General features: G+C 44.0%; 1 protein-coding gene across 1 annotated transcript in view; it reads left to right on the forward strand.

The window, feature by feature from the left end:
- The window catches only part of CFAP221 (cilia and flagella associated protein 221), a 988,124-nt gene that overhangs the window by 140,282 nt on the left and 820,922 nt on the right, over positions 1 to 26,920 (forward strand). The window lies entirely within an intron of this gene.

The following is a 26,920-nucleotide window of genomic DNA, read 5'->3' on the forward strand; positions in this document are numbered from 1 at the left end:
GATGCGCACAATTTAACCCCTTCAGAAATATGTAGGCTTGCTGCTCCTGTTTCTAACTTCAGCATTCCCATTTTTGATTGCAGCACAAATCCTGTATTGACTGGAGGTTCCTGAGTGCTCACTTTGCTTCCCTGATGCTGCTCTCTGGCATGGAGCCATTGGAGGGACAGAAGCCCTCATTACAAGTTTGGCGGTCTGGAAATAAATGTGCCAGTAGCAATGTACCGGCACCCTTTCCAAACCGCCAAACTATAAGTATGCCGGTAGGGGCACTGAACTACCGGCAGGCCTGACCTGCCGGGAGTTAAGACCCTTACCGGCATGTTTTTCACTGAAGCACCGGCACCGTTAAGAACAGTGCCAGTGCTTCAGGTTTCCTGTGGGACTCCATGGGAATGGCAAATAGCTGTACTGCAGCCGCCTGTGATATCCCGGTAGCACTGGGATGTCAGGTGGGAGCCAGTGTTACAGGGTTGGTGGCAACCCACTGGTAGCACTGGTGCGTTACTGTCATCCTCGTAATGAGGCCCAGAGTCCACCCCTAACCCATTCACCCCCCTCCACTGCTTTGTAGCCGCAAGGTACTGCTGCCTCTTCCATCGGACTGAAATTTCTGATCGCGTTTTAAGCCTTCAACCGCTGTTCCTCCAGCCTTAATAAAGTTCCCTTACTGACAAGGATGACTTGATCATGGCCAGCTGATGGACTTTAGTGAAAGGAAGAGGACACATGAAGGGGAGCAAGATAACAGGGAGACTACCCATTTAGGTTCTGTAAGTAAAGTGAAAGCAGGGATAACCAATCGGAACCTTTTAACAGTTAATCAAGCTAATTAGATTTATTATAAAAAGAACTCAGCCATATTGAGAAGACTCAGCAGAAGGCATCAGGACAGCTGGCGGTGATCTACCCACTCTTGAAGACCAAGGCCATACCCCTCTGGACAAAGATCAACGTCTACATCAGACCTACCCTGCCGTATACCTCCCCAGCATGGATGACCTGCCCGGGGCGACACCGGCGGGGTCTTCAGAAAGTCCTAAAAAAGGCCCTGCTGATAGTGGCTGGAGCTCCACTCCTCTACAAGGACAGCTGACCGTCACAGAGAACTGGACAGCGAGATGTTGGACGAACATCTAGTGAAGCTGAGCAAGACCTCTGCCAAGGAATGGATCAGAACACAAACCCTCTGATCAGGAGACGCGCTGCCACCACTGGAAACCCTTCTGACCGCTACTTGTGGCCCCTTACAGCAAATACTTTTTGAAACAAGCCTTACTGTGACAAGCCTGCACAGACCATGAAGAAATCCAATCCATGACTACACACTCAACACGAGATCATGAGTAATGAGGCTCAAGCCTCTGTGTCCAATAATCACAGCTGATGGATAAACTGTTAGCAAGAAAGAAGAAAGAAAGAAGCGCAATAGTTCATTACAGGTTGCAGACTAGGAGGCAGACCAGAGAAATTAGGCTTGTGAATTGAGGAGACACTGGACAGTCGCTCTGGACACACCAGCCAAGAGAGACTGGGAGGCTTTGTAGCTCTTTGGAGGCAGGGCTCCTTCGTGTGGCCCCTGGATGTGGCAAACTGAAGAACCTGTAGAGGTCATGCACTCCAGCCAAATCTGGCAAAGAGTCTAGAACGCGTGTCCACTGCAGCTAACCAGCAGTGAATCTATAACTGGGCTAGAAATCTCAGGCAATCTGAGATGGGACAGCCAATTCCCAACAAACATCCTAGCCAGATTGCTAGGTCAGCCAGCATCCTTGACATTCCTGCCTGACTTTAACATGAAGGGCACACTAAATCTGTAGACAACTACCCTCATCTGGAGGCAAGGATAGGGTGGGTTTACACAAAGGGGAAGCAGTGTGTGGAAGGGGCCAGAATCAATTGGGGACAAGCAAGCCTGGAAGGCACTGGTGAACCAATGAGTGCTTATTGCCTCTATCGCCCAATTGACCACAGTTCAAAAGGCAGCCAGTCTCCACATTTCTGATAACTGGTGTTACCGAGCTGGAGAGAGGATGGCGTTGGAAGAGGAGTGCACTAGGAAGAGGATGAGTAGATGTGAGAGACAATCCAAGTCGATCTTAATGGCATTAAGGACTACTATGCACCTGCACCTGCTCCGTTACAGTTTCCTGGGGACACAAGAGTCTAATGACCACCAGAGGCCATTTACTCCCAGCAGGTGATGGGGCCAGGGCACTAATGATAAGCTACGAAGCACAGGTTTGGAGGACCAGACTCGGCAAAGAAAAAACTTGTGCCTGCCAGGAGGATAACATACTTCCATACCAAGTCAGAGCTTCATTAAACCACAATAAGAGTTAATCTGTCAGCTAGTGAAGTCTTGAAGAAAACCTCTAATTAAAATTATTCTTCATAATATCCATTATGTAGGATTTCTTGGAAGGTATCGGGACTGACCTCGGGTCCCTGAACTCTTACATAGCCCACCTCACAAGAAGTGAATGCACAATGTCATTAAACCAAGCTTATTTCACAACGGCCACTGGGGAGAGGCTAGACAACTCCTTGCAGTTGAACTAACCTGAGTCTCCCTGAACCACAGAACGGATACGGTGTATATATACATTTCACAGTTAACACACACCCACAGTTCCCTCATGTTCCCTTACAAGCCATCACCCAAAATACAAATGAAATGGTTTAGCCATGTACAAGAAAATCTAATCCCCACAATCTCATTGGCTGCCTGTGGCACCATCCCCTTAATCATAACATTTCATGACATTGCAAATACAAGCCCAACCCTCTTCTTGGGTTCCTTCCTGCAAGACACACCACCCTAACATGGCATACAATACAGTTTTAGTACTGCTTCCATTTGGTCACAGACCTGCAACGCTAAATCTGACGCTCATGGTTTATGTATAAGCACTTCTCTTCATGAGGCTATAGAGAACTAACAAAAGGTTCCTTTGACTGGGCACAAACAAGTTTCTCCAAACTCTGACACCCTGGATACTTATTCTTGGCACCTTTCACACCCTTTCATTATAAGCGACCACCATTTCAATTAACCTGACCTCCGCTCGCATTCTACTCTTTTTCCTGCTAATGTACCCAGCGGTCATCTTAGCTTCCAATTACCCTGCTACAGTTTTAGCCACTACAGCCACTTTTAGCCACTAACCCCAGATTGATTCTGCCATGTGGCAAATTCTTCTTCAGCCACTCAAGCAACAATTTCCAAGCTCAAACCCCTGGGCCTATCACCCTTCATTCTATTTCAGTTCCAAATAGCCACTCCCCTATGGTTGCAGCTGTCCCTCTGCCAAGCGATACTTTCCCTCTTGGCCAGCCAGTCTTCCGAACAGCATGTGTCCATGTTTATTTTGATGTACGTATGTCAAGAACTACTGCATCTCCTCATAATGGGTTTCCCATTCAAGAGCCTTTTTCCACATTGTATGAAGCTCTGCGCTTTAAATCTCATTGCACTAAATTGCATAATGTGCTCCCATATTATGTTCACACAATCTTCATTATGTTGCTACATGTATGTAAATCTAAAATGTATCACACTAGACACAAAATAACACTAAAAGTAACGTTTAACAACCATTAATTAACCATTCTAGATTCTAGATACATGCGAAACTACGACGTTACAGTATTGCGTCCATTCTTAACATTAAAATGATGCGTGCAGCGTACATCTCTTTTCTATTAAGAGAAAATCCATCTACACCAACATCCTCCCCTTTAGTTAATTCATGAACTAATACATTTCCTGGACCCAAATCTGAACCCCCAATTAACTCCCATTATGCAGTTTGAGTAGCTGCATGACATGGGGGTGGACCTAGCCTTGCACAGGTTGGCATGTTAAAGGAACAGCATTTAGAAAAACTTGACAAAGGCAAAGAATACATAGTACAAAAATGATAGGCATCAGGATCTTCATTGCAAGGCTCATTCATGACAGAGTCCACACAAATCAAGAGCCCATCCACAAATCTGATTTAATGCCAGCCTCACTTTTCATGGCCTGTTTCAGTTTGTGTAATGCGGTAATAGTCTGTGCAAATGTCTCATCCTCCCCATCGTATGCAGGTACGAAGGTGTAGCATGAAATACTGATTTTGATACAAACCCGCCCCCCAAAGCAGTGAGGAGGTCGAGGACGTAGTGATTCTGTAATGTCATAAGCCTCAAAGTACACATTTCTTCCTTGATAGCACTGAATGCTAACCCTGAAGAGTCTATCAACAAAAGCAGTTTGAATCGGGTAATCCGGAGCCATTTCGCATTTGCTATGACTTGAACACCCGGTGCCAGGAATGAGGCAAACATCATCTCAGCCTTGCTGAAGAGTCTATCCTGTTCAGTGCTTCTGTAGATGCTTCTGAAACATAATTTGAGCGTTTGACCCTTCTACGAAGTTCCTTCCTCCTAGGCTCAGAAAGGTTTGATGTATTGTTCGCATCCAGAAACACAAAGAATACAAGGGGCACGGGGGGCAAGGTAGGCACAGATAGTCTTTGATACCATACTTAAAAAAACGTCAAGTGCTTTTCTGGAACCACGTAGACGGACACATGTAGTGTAGTCAAACTGCACCTTCCCCGCCAGGCTGGAGGTAATTGCTGATAGGAATTTATTCCACTTGTCCAAGCTGTGTTCAACCACACAGATGTTCCTCCAGCTTGGTCATCAAGGCGTATTATGTGACTGCAGTGTCCATTAGTGCCCACAGGCATCGTGTCATTGCTTTTAAAACACAGAGAAAAATGTGTAAGTAGCTGATTTCCGACAGGTTTTTCTTCTTCCTTGAACCATGTAAGACATTTTATATGATGGGTCCAGATATTTCCACAATCTTTATTAATCTGTTCTACCATTTCATTGGTATAGCCCCTCATTCCGCAGCTCTACAACTCTTCACCCCTTGCTCCTATCGGTTATCTACGACAATAGAGCCTTCGAGATTCAGTCGTACCCTTCAGGTACAACGAACATTATTTTCCTGCTCCTTAACATATTTTCCGATACCTTCATCTTCATTGACCGAAATTGCTGAAGCTGTAACAGACTGCCATTGAAACTGCTCTCTAACCCCACATAAGACTATGTGAACCAACTCTAGACACTCTCTCATCTGGAACAAATAACCTAGGTATGTCAGAAGCGTGGATAATGAGTGAGCAGATATAACAAGATCCTGCCGATTTCTCTCTTCCCGCTTCCTTCATATACCCATATCAAACATTCCCAGCAGCAAACCCATGCGTGTTTACAATCTTATCAAAATTGAATTACTCATACATTTTCTCTGATTCTGTTTCCAGGTCTCTTTGGCGACCATAACAATACTTCATTAAACTCTATTTCCCTAGACAACTCATGAATATTTACATTTGTTCTTCCTGATCCGTTAGAATAGAAAACTGAAGAAAAAAGAAAACCTACACAACAGAACATCCTAGTATTTATTTTACACTTGATATTTCTCTTAACACTTATGAGGGGATATATTTAGAATTTTTGCGCTTAGTTCTATTTCAGCTCCACATAGCGGCTCCCATATGGTTTCAGCTTTCCCTCTGCCAGTCGATACTTTCCCCCTTGGCCATCCAGTCTTCTGAACAAGCATGTGTGCATGTTTATTTTTATGTATGTGTTCAGAATTACCCCATCCCCTCATAATGGGGCCAGTGAAAGCGGTCACAGCATACACGTGTTTCGACACTTTCTTTGTTGAGGCTGTATAAATCCATGATAATATAGGTACATCAAAACATGTTGAAGTTCACATTTGTCACAATTAATACAAATCATGGATACATACCATAGTCATTATTCGGTTAGGATATGGAAAGGAAACTAAATAAGGAATTTAGAAAAACTTAATGTAAGAAACAAAGAGCATTATCTTTGCTGTGTGATACCATTCTGTGCAAATCCTCTTAACAGTATTAGTATATTGATTTATAGTGACCGTAGTATCATTAAAAGAATTGCCGAGAGGAATAGGCGAGGCACCCCACCACCTTAATTATTCCTTAAATTGCTTGTGCATAGTTTGTTAGTCCCCACACCTGAGTACTATGGGTTGTAATTTGGATAAGTGTTGAAATTAATTGGTGGTAATATTGTGAATTAGGAGTTACTGTCACTTATGAGCATGATTGTTGGAGTATCAGTTAGGAACTTCCGCTAGTCACCAAATTAGTATTATCATGTGGTAATGTGAGTAAAGTGAAACAGATTGATTCAGCTCACCTAGAATTACTGTGTACTCAAACTTAATGACCAATTGTAGAAAAAATATATAATTCAAAAGCTATTTCCTTAATACAGACCGGGATATTCTATTGGAATGATTATCCTAAGTATATTTGTATAAACTATGCTGCATGCTGCCAGCACTTACCCAGTGGTTTCCAAGTAAGGCCAATTTCAGTTCAATCAAGAAAATGTGGTACTTCATAGATTGCACCAAGCACATTCATTAGGCTTGAGTCCTTTGATTTACACGTGTTTCGGTCTCAGGCCTTTTTTCAAAACCAGACCTCAAATATATCATTCTACATATTTTGATAGTGTGTGAATAAAGGACAGAAAAGACACGGGTTGGCACAAGGTAGGATTCAAAGGTAAAAACAAAACAAATCACACATTTTATTAGTCATTGTAGTTAGTTTTTGCATATTTACAACACTAGAACAATCATAAATTTCAGTTTCTGTTTGGTTTTTACTCACCCTTATCAGTTTGGTTGGATCTCGCATCAAGTCGGTAAATTAATAAGGTACATTTTCAATCACGAGTTATTCCCTCTACAATATAAATATAATTATTTTACAAAGTTCTGAATCAGATTTTCTACAGACTATTTACGCTCACACCTTTATTTACAATTGGTATCCTGCCTCATTTAATAAGGCTTGTTCCTTCAGTTATTATAAATCAGTCGGAGTGAGCATGCCATACAAGTACTTAAGTCACCCCCCTATATATCTGTTCCTTAATATTTTATGGAAGTATCTCCTGGGTCGTTAATGCTTATGCATTTAAGTTGTGTAATTCCGTTACAGACTATGGTCTGAGCATTTTCTAGACCTCTAGTGGTTCCCATACAAATGAGAAAGGCCCACCTACTACTCGTCCTCGGGTACGTACTTCATACTTATATTGCATATGCATCATATTCCATATGCTATCATGATTATAAGCCTCACTTCATTTCGAATTCATAATCAAAGTTTCCCATGCCATTGGGCGGGCACTGTGTTACCTTACCTCTGATTTCATGGAGTAAAATCTCCATGCAACAGCATTCTCTTTCCACAAACGCGATCGCCATTATGGAGAGTGCTTAAATGCATGTGCGCGACTTTAGGCCACGCCCCCCACATTGGTAAATTGTTGATCTATCATATCCGTATTAGTTTGGATTACACAATAACATACAGTTCTGTCTCCTCGCAATGGCGTGTAATATCTTTAGACGCGGTCGCCACTGTAAGAAAAGATTCAATTAATAAACGTGTGCGTGGTTTGAGCCACACCCACCATACTGGTAACTTGGTGTTCTTAATGTAATCTTTAATTACTTTTGAACGAAACAAGCCAGATACCTATCCATAGAACTAGCATCAATAGTATTTTACACAGCTTATTTTTGCCATATAGTGCTAGTTATGGAAGACCTCTATAGTGAAAATGTTATGTATGAAAATAAACATTTTCATCTCTAAGTCTATTATATTGACTGTTTCAATTCAAAGGCATAATTCCTTGGATAAGGCTTGTGTCAATTAGTCTCTCTCTTATATTACTCAATAGCCCTATTTACTATTCCAGTTCATCGCCATAGTTCCTTCGATAAAGTTTGTGTCATTTAGGCCCTTACTCACAGAGCGTTTTCCAATGGGGTTTGCCATTATAAAATGCTTTTGTGCATTAGGCCCTTAGACTCTCCTTGGAATTAATCAATAAACCTATTTATATGGCTGCAAATTAATTTGTTTTTATGTTTCTATTGTGATAAACCGGTATCACAGAAATGAACTCATTTCACTGTCTATACTTAAAACAATTTCAGTAGCATGAAATTGGCAAATTATTCTTGCCTCTGTTTGTCTGATAAGGCATGCTTTATTTCCTCCTCTCACGCAATAACACCTTTCTTAAACCTATGAATTTTATTTCCTGCTTGTCATGCAACTGGTGATGTGTCTGTCAATTTATGGCGAGGGGTAGTCTAGGATCTTGGCTATTGATAGAGGAGATATGTTCTCTTATTCTAGTTTTATGTGGTCTGATCATACTACATATATATTTTTACACACACATCAATGCATAAACAATAATAATGTTGTATTACAGTGGCGACCGCCTCTAAAGATATTAAACGCTGTCTCGAGGAGACATAACTGTATGTTATTGGGTAAACCAAACTAATACTAATATGATGGGTCATCAATTTACCAATGTGGGGGGTGTGGCCTAAACTCACGTGCATGCATTTAAGCACTTTCCATAATGGCGATCGCGTTTGTGGAAATGGAACGCTGTTGCGCAGCGATTGAACTCCATGAAATCAGAGGTAAGGTGCCAGCCCAATGGCATGGGAAACTTTTTGATTATGAATTCGAAATTAAGTGTGGCTTATAATCATGATAGCATATGGAATATGATGCATATGCAATGTAAGCTTGAAGTACGGATCAGAGGACGAGTAGTAGGAGGGGCTAGTAGGCGGGGCTATATCCCCCACCTCTGAGGCTGACATCACCAAACCTAGTGATATTCCCTGCCCATCTCCATGATGTTAATGGCCAGTGTAGCCAAACGCACCCAGTCATCACCTAAGTGTTAACATCAGTTGACCCAGAACCCGGAATATCAAAACACATTGCGTCCCAATTTTGAATACAGAACTATATTTTTTAAGAAATAGCAACACGCTACAATTTGTGATGTACTTTTATTTCACAATAAATGCTCAGAGAACATCCGGCGATTGCCATATTCAACCACATGGGTAATTTTTTTCTTTGTTCTCGATCCACAAATGTTTATCGTGAGTCGCACAGTGTTCCTTTTGGGTATAAGAAGCGCATTGGACGCACCATGAATCGCAAGGCTTCGGCATCAGCTTAGCGCTATTCCACCGTAAACAATGTCAGGCTGCTCCTTATCGCTGGTACCGTAAAGAGGGGCATATCTGCCTGTGGCGATCGTCCCAAAACACCATCATGGTTATCCAGCCATTTAAGTGTATCTGCAGCTGCCGGCTAAAGAAGCCAGCAATTGGTATCTGGAATCGATGACATTCGCAGAAAGGGAGGTTTTAGCTGTGTGGAAAACATAACAGAAATGTGTCGCAGTAGCCATTCTTTATTATAATTGTTCAATTTACCCATTTATTCTGCACCGTGTGAAAACTATTGATGAACACAAACGTGAAACAATGGGAACATAAAGAAAACTTAGTGGAAAGTAGTTTACAATTTGCTTGAGAGGTTAGTGCTATGGAGTATGTTAGCTTGCAATGGGATGCAGAAGCTGACGCTAGAATTCGAAGAACACATAGACAGCATTTTAACAAAATATTAGCGTAGAATTTGGCGTTGTTGGAACCTGGGGAAACCCAGATGTGGACTACATGCATTTTGATACTGGACTTCCCATGTGCCTGGGACAAAGACAAGTACACACAGGTTGTTTTTGCGTGTCGTTGCAATATGACACAAACAACAACCGAGTACAATATAAGCCAGTAATAACGGTCAGAAAATGAAACCTTGACTCATTAGTCTATAAAATCGTCTACAGTAAAACTTACATAATATTTGGCATTTCCATTCTCTCGACGTAACGCAGAGTGTCCATTCAGATCAACGAATTTTCATAAAATAAAATTACATGTTCCTTTGTCCAGTTTTGGAATGGTGAACCTTATCATATTTGACGGTATTATACACCTCCCTTCATTCATTACTTTCAAAATCATCCCTTTCTTCCAAGGTCGAAAAACAATTGAACCTTATACTGTGTACGATGCGTGGGTGTGCTCAGCTCACAAGCAAAATTCAAAAGTGCTGACCTTCACTCCGAATGGGAGCGAAAGGCCTTCAGACCACAGTGGCATTTGAAATATTTTTGAAAAACAAATGAATTGTTTGCTGCCATCCAACAATGCTGCGCAACATTTCTCTAGTGATTTACTTTTTTTAATGAAAACAGTTAGTTTACTTCCAAATGTCTTATTTATAATGTCCCTCTGGAGAACTTCGCACTCTCCCAGCGACTCCCACAGCCAGCCCACACCACCTGTCCGCTCAGCCCGTCTCCTGTTCACAAGGCAAATCACGTAAACATTTTTCGCAAGGAGCGAGTCTCGAGCCCTGACAAAATGTGCTTGTACGAGAATGTCAGAGCAAGCCCTGCTGCAACCCCCTCCTGCCAGCCGTGGTCCCCTGAACACATGACCCCAGTTCCCTTTGAACACATCTGGTCGTCAGACCCTAACCCTGCACCACCTCAACCTCACCTCCCATATACCCATTCTGGATTGGTCATATATACTGGTAACGCTGACACCTACCCCCACTGCGTTTGAAATCGTAAGACTCTGAGGGCTGCAAATCCAAGATCGGCCCCTGTGATAAGGCATCCGATAGCGACGACCCCTAACACATGCCTCCATAAAAATATAGGTCAGAATGCACCTATTTCTTACCAACAAACCCCTTTGATGCACTTTTGCTTACAGTCAGTAGATCTTGTGTGCCAAGTATCTTTATCTAGCCTAGGTCTAATTTCTTTTGTGGGACTATTTGGACAAGTGTTTGGTAAGGCAACTGCAGAACCCCAACGTTGCTTTCATGCTGTTATCCATCTGACCCTCCCCAATTAGTGAAGGACCCACAAGAGCTCGACGAAACCGCGAAGTGTGAAAGCACAGCGTTACACTCTATAGCATCCTCCAGAAGGCACTTCTTGCAAAAATAAATTGACAAAGAGGATACGTTTCAAAAGACAATTTGGACGCTTTATTTGGAGACTTTATATAAACATTGTTGAACAAATAAATATCTGCTAATTATTTGTACCTGGAAGTGAACTGTTCCACAAGGTCTGATTTCAGTGGACAGGGCACGTTTGCAATGTTTTGTGGCAATGTATGTGTCCTCGGAACAAAATCATGCACGATTCGAGTATTTATGTCCAACACAGTCAAAATGAGATATTTCACAAAATCGAATTCCATTTCCTGGTATATTGACTTGACCACCCATTTTTTGCTTCTTTTTGTAAAGGCCATTATGTAACGAAGCATCCCAAAGTTTCCGGCAGTCCTCGATTTTTCAGGCCCTACATTCTGGTTATGCGCTAAAACTGCTAGTAATGCCCTATATTGCATCCCATCTATGCCAAAATGCAATCTCTTGGGCCTGTACTTTAACATATTGTGGAACACCTCCAAATCTCCTGCGTGACAGAATTCTGTGAGTCCCTTCAGATCTCTTCATAGAGTTTTATCAAACCATCTTCTCAAGAGCTTTGTGTGGAGATGAAGATGAAATCAACCACTTCTTCTTGCATTCCTGCTCCTCTGACAAAGGTCCATGTGCACATTGGTGAAAATGTAGGTTTTCTGTCCAAGAGTGAATGTTGGAACAGTGATGCATTAGTGTGTGCCATTTTTCAAGTAGAATTTCCACAGAACACCACAAGTTTTGGAGCTCCACCAAAGATGGTTGCTGAACAACTGGGACCACTGTAAAATATTTTCACAACCTTTTTTTTCCAGCGGCTGAGATTGTTTTATTGATTGATTTGGCAGCATGCCATACATGAAATTGATGGCAAATATTTGGAAACTGCTCTCTCATGGTCTTGGCTATTGAAACATGTCTGTCGGTGGCTCTGAGGTCTATTTGCATTCCCCTCGATTTAAGATCTTCCAGGGATTTCATAAAACCATGTTTCTCCATGGCCACTGAGGATTTACATTTGGACACCTGCACGACCACCAAACTCACAATTGTTTTTAGTTTCCATGTCCTGAAAGTGGTATGTGCAGTACTTTGCTAAAAATCGGGGGCTGTCACACTGTCCATCGCCAGCTAGCCTGAACCGTTTGTCAGAGAATGTCCTTTCAATTGACATTTGTTCAATTTTCCAAGCTTCACTAATAGCAGGGAATACATATTCACGTTGATATTTGTAGTACTGCGTTTTAGAAAGGAACTGGAGTCCCACAAATTGACAGAAACTGGACAACTTACTAAAAGTACAGCCACTGAAATGTAAACCTGCTGCGCACAATAGATTTCCAGCTGGCACTTTCCCCAGCATCAGTTGAGCGCACTATGAAAATTTAGCATGGAGCAGATCACAGGTGGCTTGTTTTTTCAGGTTAGTGCCTTGTGATACACGAGTCACATTCACAATGGCTTCCCGCATACTCCCACCCTCACTGAATGGACACATTTCAGCTTCAGTATAATCTCTACCAGGCAGCTGTCGAATACAATGTATTTGGGCTCCTTTATTAGACTATCGTCCTGCATGAATGTGGTTTGTGACTCAACTGTGGTGGACCTATCGGCCGAACAGGACACACTGAAGTCGAGATCTTTGGCTATTTCCTCTGTCAATTGTGTTGAGGCTTCAGTCTCTGATATTTCAGATTGTGTTATTTGAAGACGAATTGGAGAAACCATCAATGTCGATAGTTTGTTGGGTGGCCCTTTTTTGCGGGTGTAGATTGTGTCAAGTGGTCAGCGAGTAATTCAAAAGCATCTTTATTATATTCAGTTTCATCTTCATCTTGTGGAGTTCTCAAATTGTAGCAATGGTCCAACAACACTTTGCTGGCTTCGCCGGTCACATTCAATTCCTGTTCTGGCCATTGGGCATAAGCATCTTGAGTCTGCTTATTGATTTGACCACGCTGCGCCTCAAATAATAGTTGCTCCATGGTGAAATATTTTTGGCAAGCAGCATCTCTGGTTTCATTTGTTGTTTGTGTCTTCATACTTCGTTTACTTCTGGGCCTCTAGGAGATGGGTTGTAAAAACATGTTCAATGTAAATCCAACATACAGTATATAGCACTTTAGATTTTTTTAAAAGCATGTTATGAAACCAGCCCAAAACACTTTGTAATCGAAATTGTTTGTTAGCTACCCTTGCTTTCTTGATTTTCTGTGTACCGTGTTCTTCACTGTAACGACTGCACTAGCAAGCTGGTCCGCCACCTCGGATCCACGTGTCTCCTCTTCTATTTCCCGATCTTGTATACATCCCTTGAAAATAATATTCATTAAAAAAAAAAGTAAATCGTATAATATTCATTAAAAAAAGTCAATTGTATTTGAAATCAAATTCTTTCCTTGCACACATGGCTTACATAGATACCCTTGTACACTGTGTACGTCGTTTAGCTATAATATACATTTCGAATTTCACCTGATTGATGGCTAGTGTACTCGATCAGAGATCACCGTGCGAAACCCACTGATTGTAATGTTGCACTCAAGCATTTTGCATTGTATTCAGCATTAGGGTAGAAATTGTAATGTTAGAACTGAAATGGTAAAAGTTTGAAAAGATGCTTGTTTAAAATAAGGTCACTGTCTAATAGTATCAGATGTACGATATACTTGCTTTCATTCAAGGGAACTGTCAGTATGCATGCCTAAGGCTCTGGATCAGCTCCAAAGGATGATATAATTGTAGTCGAAGTACCAGCATCACCCTGTAACACTATACTTGTTTTAGTATGGATGAAAAAAGTGAAATTGAACACAAACAATGGGATGCAGACAATGGTACATATCAATAAAAACCCATAAATGAAACATAATATAAACAAACGACAGGATACGTAAACTATTTCATATTATCTAAAATTCCATGCAGAATAAATTTCCAGAATAGATTAGTGAAATAAAACTACCTGATAAATGCTCAAAGTTGTTGTTGACTGTGGGAAAGAAATGGATGCAGAATCTTGCTCCTTCAATTTCAGTGCATGGAGTTGTAAAGGGAAAATTAGATTTGAATTAGAAATGTGGGAAGATACAACTCTGAACAATATGAACTTAAAGCAAGTCTGTATGGCTCACCGTTTGCATACTGGATGTGTCGGTGATATCGTCACTACCCATAGTCTGTGCTTCAGTCAACATGCTAACCTAAATAAATTGACATGTAAAGCAACCAATTACGAAAAGATTATGCTTATTTCCAAGGGCACTATAGCATAGTTTTCTGTGTCCATAAATAGTTTTCTATGATGCTCCTAAAACCAGGGACAGATGTATAGCAAAATGGGGTGTGGTTATAAAGCAATACAATCTGGTCAATATGCAAAGTATTATAAGAAACATTTAAACCAAAAACACCAATCCGTCCATGTAGTTACCTGTTCAGTACCCCAAGGCCTACAGCTAATTCATGAACCGTGACTCGCCTGAGGCAGCGTGTGCATGAATAGAGTCGGAATTGCATTTGGAAGCAATTTACAAGATGTTCAGAGTTGATGCTTGTTTGTGTACTATGATTCGTCGTACATATTTGTGGCAAAGTGCAGGTTACAGATGTCCCCTCAAATCCCCCAAGACTTTCTGGACTCGACTTTCAAGGTCATCAGGCACAAATCCGCAATATCTGACCCATTCTCTTATCAGATCTATATTCCTCAGGAATATATGCATTATTGTTCCCTTAGGTTTGTTATGGGTCTTAGAACGGCAAACGAAAACCATACAAGCAGGCATTGTTGAATAATCTGTAAAAAAAAAAAGTCCACATTGTTAAAAAATGATGTTCCATGCATGTGTGCGAAAGATGGAATTATATCATAAATCATTCTATGCAATTTTTCTTTTGGTCACAGAGGCAAAACCTGTGTTGCATAATCAAATATACACTGGGATCATTTTCTTAAAGGATTGAATGATGCGATGAAAATTTTAACGTGTTACTCATCCGTTGAATGTACTTTCATGCATCAAAAGGAACCATGCTTATAGACATGGTCCGCGAAGGATGACATTCTATACCAATTGACACTGATTACAATTGCTGTATATCGAGAACAGAACAAATAAAACAGAAGTCAATGGTTATGGCAATGAGATGAATGAACATTACACTATTGGGTACATTTCTTTGAAATACATAAAAATTTAGAGATCAGGGAGAGATGATTAGGTGACCTGCCCTTACCTTGACCAACAAACAGTTAGATTCAGCAAGCAGGGTAGTTAGTAGCAGGAGAACAGGTAGCGCGATCACAAATTGACTTCCACTGCTCAGAGATGTTCACGGGTAGCACGATCACGAACTGACTTGCAGTGCTCACAGATGTCCTCATGATAAATATCAAGGGGGTTTATAAATAATTTGAAAAGTGGGTGTGAATGAGTGACGTGTATATGGCGTGATTTTCTGTGGATAGCATGGGCGTGGCTTTCTTCAAGGGGAGCTTGCCTGGATACACTGGGTCTGGCTACGCCATGTGTACAATGTCTGCTGTGCAGAAGATACCTTTGAAGTGTACACAGTGTTTGGCACCTTGGCCGTTCCCATCCTGCCAGCCCCCTTGGGAGGGCATGGCAGAGGTGTAACAGTCATTGATTCTGGAGGGGGGATGAAGGGGCATGAGGCATGCAGAAAAGGGCCGGAACACTGCTGAATGGAGACACACGTATGTGGATTGCAGGGGCATGGCCTGCTTCAGGGGAGCCTGCCTGGAGACACTGGGTCTGAGGAGGGCATCTGAACAATGGCCCCTGCGCGTAAGATACCTTTGAAGTGTACATGGTATTTGGCACCTTGGTCGTTTCCACCCTGCCAGCCCCCTTGGGAGGGCACGGCCACAGCTGCTAACAGTCATCGATTCTGGAGGGGGGGTGGAAGGGGCTTGAATCATGCAGAAAAGGGACGGAACACTGCTGAATGGAGACACACATGATTCACTGAAAAAAATTGAAACACCATACATAAAAGTTCAGTTGTATTTTATTTTGTTGCTGATGTTTATGCCACAAATATACTGCACATTATATACTTGGGGTTGTAGCACAGTGTAGGAAAATCCCCTTTACTGACCGCTGTCACTGGGGAATGTGTCTAATGGCACTCATCGAACGCGGTGTCCAAGCCTCCCATGAAGCCACCATGTAAACTAACGATAGGCCACCAGCCTGTACCACCTGTGGAAGAGAAAGATACAAACTGTTTTTAAATGAACAAGGTAAGTGTATTAAACCTTAGTTGAAAATGCAATTTTGTATCCTATGGCATTGTTGCCAGTACAAATGTTACTTCACGGATCAATCCACTTGGGCTTTAAAGTGTAGACGCATTACAATATTGAACAACTTTGCATTTGGGACACAAAGAAATATTGTTTCATGGTTGTACATGAAATAAACATAAGATGACCACTATGATTTCCCAAACCCGTGAGTGATGTATAGAATTGCAAGACTACATTCATTTTGCAGTGATAGATCAAAGTTACGACAATATAGGCGACAAACATGAAATGTTAGTGGCCTTAGTGACATCACATCTAGAGTACACTTACTCATTACTTGGATTGCGAGGGCAAACTGTTGCGTGAAGTTCGTGCATAAGCACCATCGTAATCCTCAACACAAACCGTTTGAGGCAGGCTGCCCTAAAGTCATGCAGCTCGGTAACGCATTGCGGCCGTGTCTCATCTTCCGATATGTAGGACAATCATTCAGAATTTTCTCAGCAGCAGTAGTTCTCCTCCTCGGTTGGCATTACTGCGCACCGACTGCAGGTACACCAGGTGGAGATGTCATCCATGCGACTAGGCTCAGGCTCTTGATCTGGTCATTCGTCCTCTCAACTGTTGTCCGAAGCTCCATCGTTTCTGCATCTTTGTCTTTCGAGTAATTCCACCTCGGAATACTCCGGCTCGTACTGGTAGGGCTGTATTGTTGCCATTATGCAACAAAATTAAAATAGATAGTAATGATAGTACTAGTATCTATTTGCACGTGCTACGAGCAACGAATATAGCTGAACAGAGCACAAGCGATGCACAGGATACACAAAAAAGACAGTGAAATGATTGGAAAGCAAATCTGATGTTGTCTGATGAGAAGCGGTCTGTTTATACTTATTGAGGAAAGAGGCGTCCTGCCTTTTCCGTGGAGACACGTCATTAGCTGAAGCGCAGAGAATGTTGACACGAGACGTGCATTGGCGTTATGAAATGGCCGGTACGCGTCTAGTGATGTCAGCCTCAGGGGCGGGGGATATGATTTAGTGCCGCCAGGGCAGTTCACCTTCGGTCGATGCAGCATCGGATAAGATTAGCATAAGATGGCCGCGCCCTGCTGCCTGATTTCGCATGTGTAAAAGTGAGAAAAACTACGGTAAGGTGCATAGGAAATGTTTGTACGATCGATCAACGTATGCTTAAAAACACATGTCCGAACCCTAGGGACAATAATATTTTTGAGCGCACTATTCCTTTAAGTACTCGTATGGCATGCTCACTCCTCACTGAAGGAACAAGCCTTTTTAAATGAGGCAAGATACAGATTTTAAGTAAAGGTGTGAGTGTGAATAGTCAGGAGAAAATCTGATTCAGAACTTGTTTTAATAATATTTATATCGTAGAGGGAATAACGCGTGATTGAAAATGTACCTTCTTAATTTACCGAATTGATGTGAGATACAACCAAACTGATGAGGGTGAGTAAAACCCAAACAGAAACTAAAATGTATGATCAAGTGTTGTAAATATGCCAAAACTCAATACAATGGCTAATGAAATGTGTGATTTGTTTTGTTTTTTTCCATGAATCCTACCATGTGCCAGCCCCTATCTTTTCTGTCCTTCATTCACACACTATCAAAATATCTAGAATGATCTATTCGAGGGGATTGGGTCCTCCGACGTATTCCATATCTATGACAGTAATCACCACAGCTATGCTGCTTCGGAAAATCTTTTGGCGTCTGCGTCCTGCGTCGATGACGTCGATACGCTGCCCTCGAGGACCTCCTCTGACGGCCGACGTCACTAGATGTTATAAGTAGGACGCACGACGCCCGTAGCCTCAGTTCCGTTTTTTCCGCGAACGTGTTCGCTTCGGAGATCTCGGCGAGCCTCGACTCTTTGGAGTTTCTGTTCTTTCGGTTCTTCGAACCTGTTTGTTTGTGAAGTTATCCTTCATGATGTCTACCTCGTCTTCCACCCCGCGTCCGGGCTTTAAGAAGTGCGGGGACTGTGGGTCCAAGATGTCGGTGACGGACTCGCACAACGCCTGCCTCTGGTGCCTTGGGGGAGGCCCATGACAAGGATGATTCTGTCGACTGCCAGTCGCTTATGTTCAAAGCCTTGCGGGAGCGCAAGAAGAAACTGTCGGTAGGTAAGGTGTCCAAGCCACGGAAGTCTAGGTCTGTGGGGCTTTCGACGGACGATTCGAGAGGCGACTCTCCGCATCGTCGTCGGAAGTCCAGTGGGTCTCGGTCCTGGAGTAGGTCCCGCCACTCCTCTGCCTCTTAGAGGCACTCCCGGAAGCGCCGTCATCGGTCGCCTTCCCCCTCCTCATCCGAGGACTCCGGTCGCTTATCCCACCAAGCATGCGACGCCAGAGGAATGGGCTTCCTTCGGTAAGAAAATTCTAGCGATTCTCGAATCGCAGGACACTGGTCCGTCCGCGCCTCCGAGTGGGGTCGGTCGTGATCGGTCGAGAGACACCGCTCGTGCGCCTTCCGGCTCGGGTGGTCGGCACGATTCGTGGGAAAGTTCTCGCTCGGACAAGGGGAATCGTTCTCATCATGCCTGTTCCAGGTTCCGCTACTCGACGCGCTCGAGACCGTGTGCACCTGTGGTGTCTTCGAGGAAGACATTGACGCCTGTGGCGCCGAGGTCGTCAACTGACTCTTTCGAGGCTCCGCCTCCGAAGAAGTAGTCAACGCCATTGGTGCCCAGGCTGTCGAGGAACACGCTTGGGGCTCCACCCTCGAGGCCTGTGTCAATGCCGTCAATGCTGTCGGCGCCGCGTTCGGCGTCGATTCACTCGATGCCTTTCGAGGCTGTTTCGACGGGGGTACCCCGGGGCACGGCGGAACCCCTAGAAAGGCTCTGGCCAAGGTCAAGCATGGCTTTGTTCCCCATTCTGTGCCCTCTTACCGCCATCTTGTGTACATTTCAAAGGTGGATGAGGACTCTGGTGATGGAATGGTTCCTGATACGGTGCCAGATGAGATTCTCTCGGGCCATAGCCAAATTGAGGACCTGCGTCAGTACCTGCACGATGCCAGTGGTCTGGACACCTCTCCAGAGGTGGCGTTTTGTAGGCCTGAGCGTGGCACTCATGCCGACTCCTCATACCTGCGCCTTATGTCTAGGGTCACCGAGTACATGGGATGGCCTGCTCCCCCAGGGGATTTTCTTCAGGATGACCTTACGGATATCCTCGACCAAGGTCCACCAACTGACCCAGTACTCCCGTTCCATATGGCTCTACAGGGGAGGGTGGCGGTGGCTTGGACTGCTCTGGAGAGTCTCCCGGCAGTGGGCAAGTCTTTGCCACGAAAATACCGCCCAGCCAGTAGCGACCCCTGCTACTTGACCAAGCACCCCACTCCGGAGAGTCTGGTGGTGCAGGCGGCTACGGCCCCAGCAAAGCAAGCGTTGTATCCTACCATCCCTCCTGATAGGGACGACAAGCGTTTTGATGGTTGGGCGAAGAAAGTGTTTTCTTCAGGGGGTATGGCGCTTCAGGCGGCCAACTCCGTGTGAGCCTTGTCTCGTTTCACGCACACTCTGTGGAACTGTTTCCTTAGCGGCGCAACACATTCCTGAAGGGGACGAACGGGATGGTTTCCTTGCTATGGTCCAGGATGGCAAGGATGCCATGTGTGAGGCCGTTCAGTCGGGTTTGGACATGGCAGATTGCGTCAGCCGGTCCATGGCGGGGAGCACCGTAATACGCAGGTTTGCGTGGTTGTGGAAGTCGGGGTTTGCTCCTGATGTGCAGGCCCGGCTCCTCAACATGCCCTTTGTCGGGGAACATCTTTTTGGCAGCAAGGCTGATGAGTCTTGAGAGGTTGCAGACCCCCCCTTTTTTTTTTACAAACACTAGTTAGAGGAAGAGGATGGGATGACTGAGAGCAACCAGGCAAACTCTCTCACATCGTACTGGACATATCCCATTAAACAGGTCAGGCAAAGTAAGGCACTTTACACTAAGTGCATACACCTGATACCAGTTAGCTCTCCTCTTGCAAATAAAAGGCAACACCTAAAGACGCACTCTGAGCAAGGCGAAACACTAGCAGATGCAGAACTTCTGGTATGAGGCCATACCTACGGCAGCAGAGCAACGGACCAAGGGGCAAGAGCAGTGAACCGAAAACCACAAGGGCTCCCTACTGGAGGTTGCTGTCTCTGACAGACTGCAAAAGACACGTGGAGAAGGCCAGATCCCATAAGTGAAAATGGCATTTTGTTCCAAGGACGACAGAGACCCTACCAGGTGAACGGCAGAGTTGAGGAGGCGAGGCCAAGCCTGTGGTACTAACCTTCACTCGTGAATTGAAAATAGCAAAAGAGGAAAGAAGCGCGCACAGCCAGTGAGTTGGGAAGCAACCCGAGGGACAGGTGTGTTAAGGCGAATGAAGTAGCAACATTTTATCACAAATAAAGGATGCATGCGTGTGGATGAGATGCGAAGAAAGGCAGACCTGTGAATGAACTTTGAAGTAAAAAGCAGCTGTCAGATCAGCGATACTAAGTAACAGAGTGGTCTGGCAAAAGGGAATAGCCTATTCGAAAGTCTCAGTGAAGTTGTTTGAAGTTATAAAGCAAACAGATAGTGAAAGCAAATTAAGTGAAAGTAACTTAACTTTGAGTCAAAGTGGTCCTATGGTGGTCTGGTAAAAGCACCACGCACATTCTAAAGACTTCGAAAGGGGTCCGAGCCCAATTGAGGGACACCCAGAGTACAATAAACTTGGGGAATGGAGCCCCTTGCAAGTTTGTGTTGAACTGTGATGTGAGAGGTCCGAGCCCGGCAGAGGGGGGGACCTTCGTGAACTGTGTGCTGTAAGGTCTAAGCCCGGCAGACGGGGACCTTTGTGATCTGTGTGCTGTAAGCCCTGAGCCTGGCAGAGGCCCTTTTGTGAACTTAACTTTGGAAATACCATTTTGGTAAGTTAAGAAAAATACTTTAACGTGGAAGGCCAGGCAGGCCTCAATCCACGCTTTTGAACTGCTTAGAGTGCTAGAAACCGAGCCAGAATGTGTCATCCTGCCGACAGGGACAGCATTATTCTGTGCGGTGTAACGCGAGGAGGAGGGCTGGTTCAACTACGTTGATTCTTTTGAACAGTGATTTTTTTCCTTTCGCATACATTTCTCCTTTTACACTTTTTGTATAAGAGATAGGGCAGGCATTGTTTTTTTTTTAGCATAGGCCATGTTGATTTCACTGACGCCACTAGGACTGTTTCGTTTATCGTTTGATGGTCGATACTACTCCCATCTTAGTTATAGGGCAAATTAGGAGTTTCTCCGACCCCAACAATTTCAATAAAGGTTTTACAAATTGTATCCATTGTGTCAGTATCATACTTGCGATACCATGCCTTCCCTACACTACATGTATGCAAATCTAAAATGTATCACACTAGACACAAAATAACACCAAAAGTAACTTTTAACAACCCTTAATTACCTATTCTAGATACATGCAAAACTACAACATTGTAACAATATCACATCCATTCTTAACATTAATATGGTGCATGCAACTCAAATCTCTTCTTAGTATTCAGATAAAATCCATCTACCCCATCAAGGGCCTCAATATGTTTTTCCTATGGTGTGGGAACTGTGCTGCCTATTGGGAACTGAGTATGGTTCTGTTTTAGTTCCTGGGCCCCATTTTTGAGCCCATGTACAGAATAGATTGTGTAGCAAGTCTCCTGAAAATGTATTTTCTTACTTTGGTCAGTAGTGTTATATCACAAAGTTACCATGGAACTCACTGTGGTCTTCAACTGCTCTTTAGTCAAACTCAGAAATATAACATACACTCAAACTTAAAAAGAACACAATTTTTTTGATATCTAGTGACCCCCAACCCATCCCAAACTCACTTTCATCACCCAGTTGGTCTTGAGTAAGAGTGGTGGACTATGTAAATGTCTCTAGTAATCAGAAAGATATTTGCCAAGTTCTCCAATGTATTATTAAGCTTGGGTCTTGCTCTTTCTCATTGGCCTGATCATTAGCCTGATAGGGCAACACTTGACATGGAAGCAAAAGAGATGGTCGCACATCAAATACAATAACAATAAACTAGGAAACTCTCATTTAACCCTGTCTCTAGAAACCACTCAGGTCTTTTCCTGTCACTCAGTTTTTGGGTGAGTGGGTGTCTAGTTGTTTTTGCTATTAAGGATGACATTTGGTGGCTCGGGTATAGTGGAGATACCTCCTTCTGTGGTTTCTGGGTCAGGAAATTGGGCTGTGCAAGATGTTGAGTCTGGGTCCACTTCCCACAGGAAGGCCTAGAACATTGAGCAGGACAGAAGTTAATGGCCTCCTGGGGTTCTACATTAGGCATCTTGCCACCTCCCTAACTGAGACTCATGGCTCTAGTACCCACCAACACCCTCCCTTCCTCTCTCCTCCTCAACTTCTCACCACTTGCTCATACATTGGGTCTTCTAACTCCTACCTAGTAACTGGCATATCCTTCCTCTCCTCGGTGCTTCACCACATGCTCCTTCCTCCACCCACTCAGTGCTTGGGGCCTCTCTCATCTCGGCTCTTTTCTGGAGATCTTCTCCTTTCTCTCTCTCCCTCTCCCTTTCCCTCTCTCCCTCTCTCTCCTCTCTCTCGCCCTCTCCTACCTCTCTCTCTCCATGTCTTCCCTCTCTCTCTCCCTCGCCTCCTCCCTCCTCCCTCTCTCTCTCCCACTCCTTCCTCTCTCCCTCTGCTCCCCCTCTCTCTCTCTTCTCTCTCTCTCCCCCCTCCTCCTAATATTCATCTACTCGTCTTCTCTCCAAATCTTCTGCTGCCCTCTTTCTCCTATTCTCCTCATAGCTCCTCCGCCTGATGTTTACATTCTCCTCCTGATGATCTCCGATTTCTTTACCACTTCTGCCTTTCTCATTTCCTCTCCAATCTCCTCTCTTCTTGCTCCTTCCCTAAACGCCCACACTTCTAGAATCTTCAGCTTGCTTACTTTTACCTTACTCCTCTAATCGTATTTCAAACATTGCAGTCTCTCCTGCATCTTGGGCAACGCAGCCCTTCTGTGTGACCCAAGCCTTCAGGCCGGCCACCATCTTGCGTTCTATTTCCATGCGTGTGCTAAATGGTCTAGGCTTGTGCAAGTCTGATGTTACTACACCCTCTCTCTGTTTCTCCTGCAATTACTCCAGGGCTGCATGGGGGCGATTTCTTGAAAATGATCCCTCGTACACATCCAGCATCCCTTTGCAAGGTGAGCAAGGTGTAGTTCTGTCCTTCAGGTTTCACAGAGCCGCACACTCAAGACAGATTTCCCCATCCATCAGGCACCCCACATAACTAACTCCCCTAGCTAACATTTCTACTAGACAGCACATGATTTGGTTGGGGCGGCCACTGTGGCAATAACTCTGCAATCTGGCTCCTTAAAGAGGCAGCACCCCGTAATGGCACAATGTGGCGATCGCCAGATGTTGACATGCTTGGGGGATACTCCTGATGCTGCCTCTGGGCCCAGCATCACCCAACTTGTGGCAGGACCCCACACTGAGTGTCCCGTGTTTGCCACATTGAGTTCTCATAAGCCCTATATTGTACTTTTCTCCCCAATGTAGACTGGGAGTAGAAGAACTGGTAACTTGAAACAGCAGCAGGTGCAATGGAGAGGACCAACAGGGTCAAGAGTGGAGAGACTTGTCCATTGTGGTTTTTAAGAGCTTCTTTTCTTTCTATGCTGCTTGGTACATTGCAGGGTTTTTTCCACTTTAGTGCTGCTTTACAGTGGAATGAATGAATGAATATAATAACTCCTACTCCATAATAATCAGCTGCACCATGATGAAGATGGGACCTTTCATTGGGCCCTTGCTTCTTAGCAAAAGCAGTATTTTCACTGGCGCCATCTTGGAATGGTAGTTGATGACCAACAATGTTACCGTTTTGGTGCGCGCGCGTCAGCTGTAATCTGCGGCATGTAATTATACATTTGAGGGAATGAATCTCTGCTTTATATGATCAGGAAACTTCGTTGCTGTGTCCGTTTTCCTTTTGTTGTAAGTTGGAGCTCTGGCAAGTAATGAAACGACAAATTCTCGTAAATTAATCTCTGTATTATATTACAGAACGCTTTCCTTACGGATCTGTGCAACTCGTTTCTGGCCATAGTCTCTCATCGCCCTTTGTTCCTAGGACCCGTGCGTTTTTCCATATATAGGACAAAAGGAAGTTAAGAACTCCAAACAGCTTTACTGCAATCTGTTGCATGATTTTTTTTTTTACTGAATAAATCAATTTTATTTCAAGTTTGTCATTCATAAACAATTACAGCATCATGTACATAAAAACGAGGACCCTGAAAGATTCAGAGCAAGAGATTATACAGAAAGTGTAAGCATTTTCAGAGAAGAAAGTGCAGCAGCCAGTGTGTGTAAATGTTACATGTTGTCGTCGTCTGAATCGTCCTCCTCCTCTAGAGACTCCTTTGCATACTTCTCTGCTTCTTCTCGGATGTCCTTGGGAACAATTTCATGCTTTCCTTTGGTGATTTCTCCAACCCAGTTTAGCTCAAGTTCAAAGGCCTTGTACTTCACCTCATCGTGAACTATGTAGATTATTTTTGCCACTTCTTTTACTACTTCCCGACAGGTCATATCTTTCATCTCTGTTTTTGCTGCTTGCCGTGCTTTGCCAACCGAGCAACCCCATGATTAATTAATGATTAATTGTGCCCATCATCGTTCACTGCTGCCATAGGGTGGATAGGAGTAGATGTTGTTACAATGAAAGCCAAACAGCTGAAGAAGAGTTAAGTGTACTTCAGCTCACGTCATACATTCACATGGGCGTATCCTCTGGCTCCTTAGTTGTCTCCAAAGTAGACAAAGCTCATCTGTGCAATGTCTTTAGCTGCAGAGAATGTATGTATCTGTAATATGACCACTTCCTCATGGCCACCCATACTCAAAATCAATCAATTTTTAAAACTCATTGTAAACTCTTTCTGAGAGAGCGAGAGAGAGCGAGAGAGAGGGAGAGAGAGGGAGAGAGAGGGAGGGAGAGGGAGAGAGAGAGAGAGAGACCGAGACCGAAGATATTATTTTCTCAGAGTGGTCCCCAATGTATCGCCCTCAGAAGGATGAAAGGGTGTGGGGATTTGAACCTGCTACAGCAGGCGGCGCACAGATATCAGGGGCGAGCGCTTAGCTCGCAGTGCTATCAGACCGCCTTAATGAACAAGAACAAACATGACTGTGAACACGTTTTATCATGTGAGCTGAGCTACTTGAACGACGGGCAGGTCGGGGTCGAGGTCTTTTTGAAGTGATTGGCTACGAAAATGTTGTGTACATGAAGCAGTCGAGTTTCATGGACCAGTTTGTGTGGATACGTCTTCCTTTGTCACGCTTTAGCCTGCAGTGTGCGGTGAGTGGCGTGGGTGGACAGCAAAAGAAGACAGTTCTGGATGGGCCAGGATCGCAATGGGCTTCAGTGCTTTAAATACCTCAGGAAGAGGACTCAATAGATTTGCAAAATGGATGTGAAAATAAAAGAATGGTGACGAAAAAAATAAAGACTACTGAAAATGCAGGCAAAAATAACGTCTACTCAAAGCAACTAACCTAAAAATAAAGGGGGCATTTTATAATGTCGTGGAGCGTTAAAGGAAAGCGTGCAATCGTTTAAGCTTTGCCTTTTCAGTTTACAGCTGTCCTGAGGTATAGGGTCTCTGCTTTGCTTTCCTCCTCCGTCTCAGAAGAGCACCTCGTTTTACATCTGAATGTGATTTCCATGCAGGTGTAAAGGGAATGGATGGAAGCCGTTTATAAAACACTGTCTGCGAAGCTTTTTATGCAGGCAGTGTGTGATTGCTCCCAAAAGTGAAGACTCGGGAGCGTAAATTGATGGAGGCGTCCTGGCACGTTTGCACTCGTGCGTAGCCAGGTCCCCGCTGCCAAATGTCCGTCATTTGCACTGGTGGTCGCCTGCATTCAGTTGGCATTTATTTTAAAATGACACCAGAAAGAGAAACTTTTAGCCCATACTTAAAAAAAAAAGAGAAAAAAAAACTGTCGGGAAGCAGTATAGTTTTGAACAGGTGAGTAGGGCAGAGGAGTTTGGAAAAAGTCCTTGGATTACAGGGGTTATGCTTCATTTTAAAGTGTACCTTCATGTGTGGAAATAGATTGGAGCAAAATGGTGGAGTGCACTTTTCACATCTCCTCTGTAAAAGTCCCTCGTGCAGCGTGCAATATCGACGGTCATGCTATCTTTGTAGCCCTGCTCTCTCTTCTGTCACACGCTATTCCCCAGCTGGTGATGCGCCCACTGTTCTGTGCTCACACATCTTTCTCAAGGCACCAGCTTCTGGGCCTGCCCCGCCTATTTTCTATTGTTCTGCTAGGCGCTCGGCGGCAGTGACCTGCTACGTTTGCACTTTTGCATGAACAGGACCCCACAGCCAAATGTTCCTCATTTGCCCGGTGGAGTTCAAAAGGGGCGTGGAAGGCATGCGCACTTCTACGCCACCCCTTTGCACTCCGCCGTGCAAATGAAGTAAACGCCACATGCCATGTATGCATAAGCCAGCGGTCTCCATAGCAACCCATTCCCCAGCATTAAACGCGCTGGTGCAAATGCTGGGGCAGTTGTGAGGCGGAGA

Source organism: Ambystoma mexicanum, chromosome 9 (genome assembly GCF_040938575.1).
Source record: "Ambystoma mexicanum isolate Mex_15411 chromosome 9, UKY_AmexF1_1, whole genome shotgun sequence".
In the NCBI taxonomy this organism is placed as follows: Eukaryota; Metazoa; Chordata; class Amphibia; order Caudata; family Ambystomatidae; genus Ambystoma; species Ambystoma mexicanum.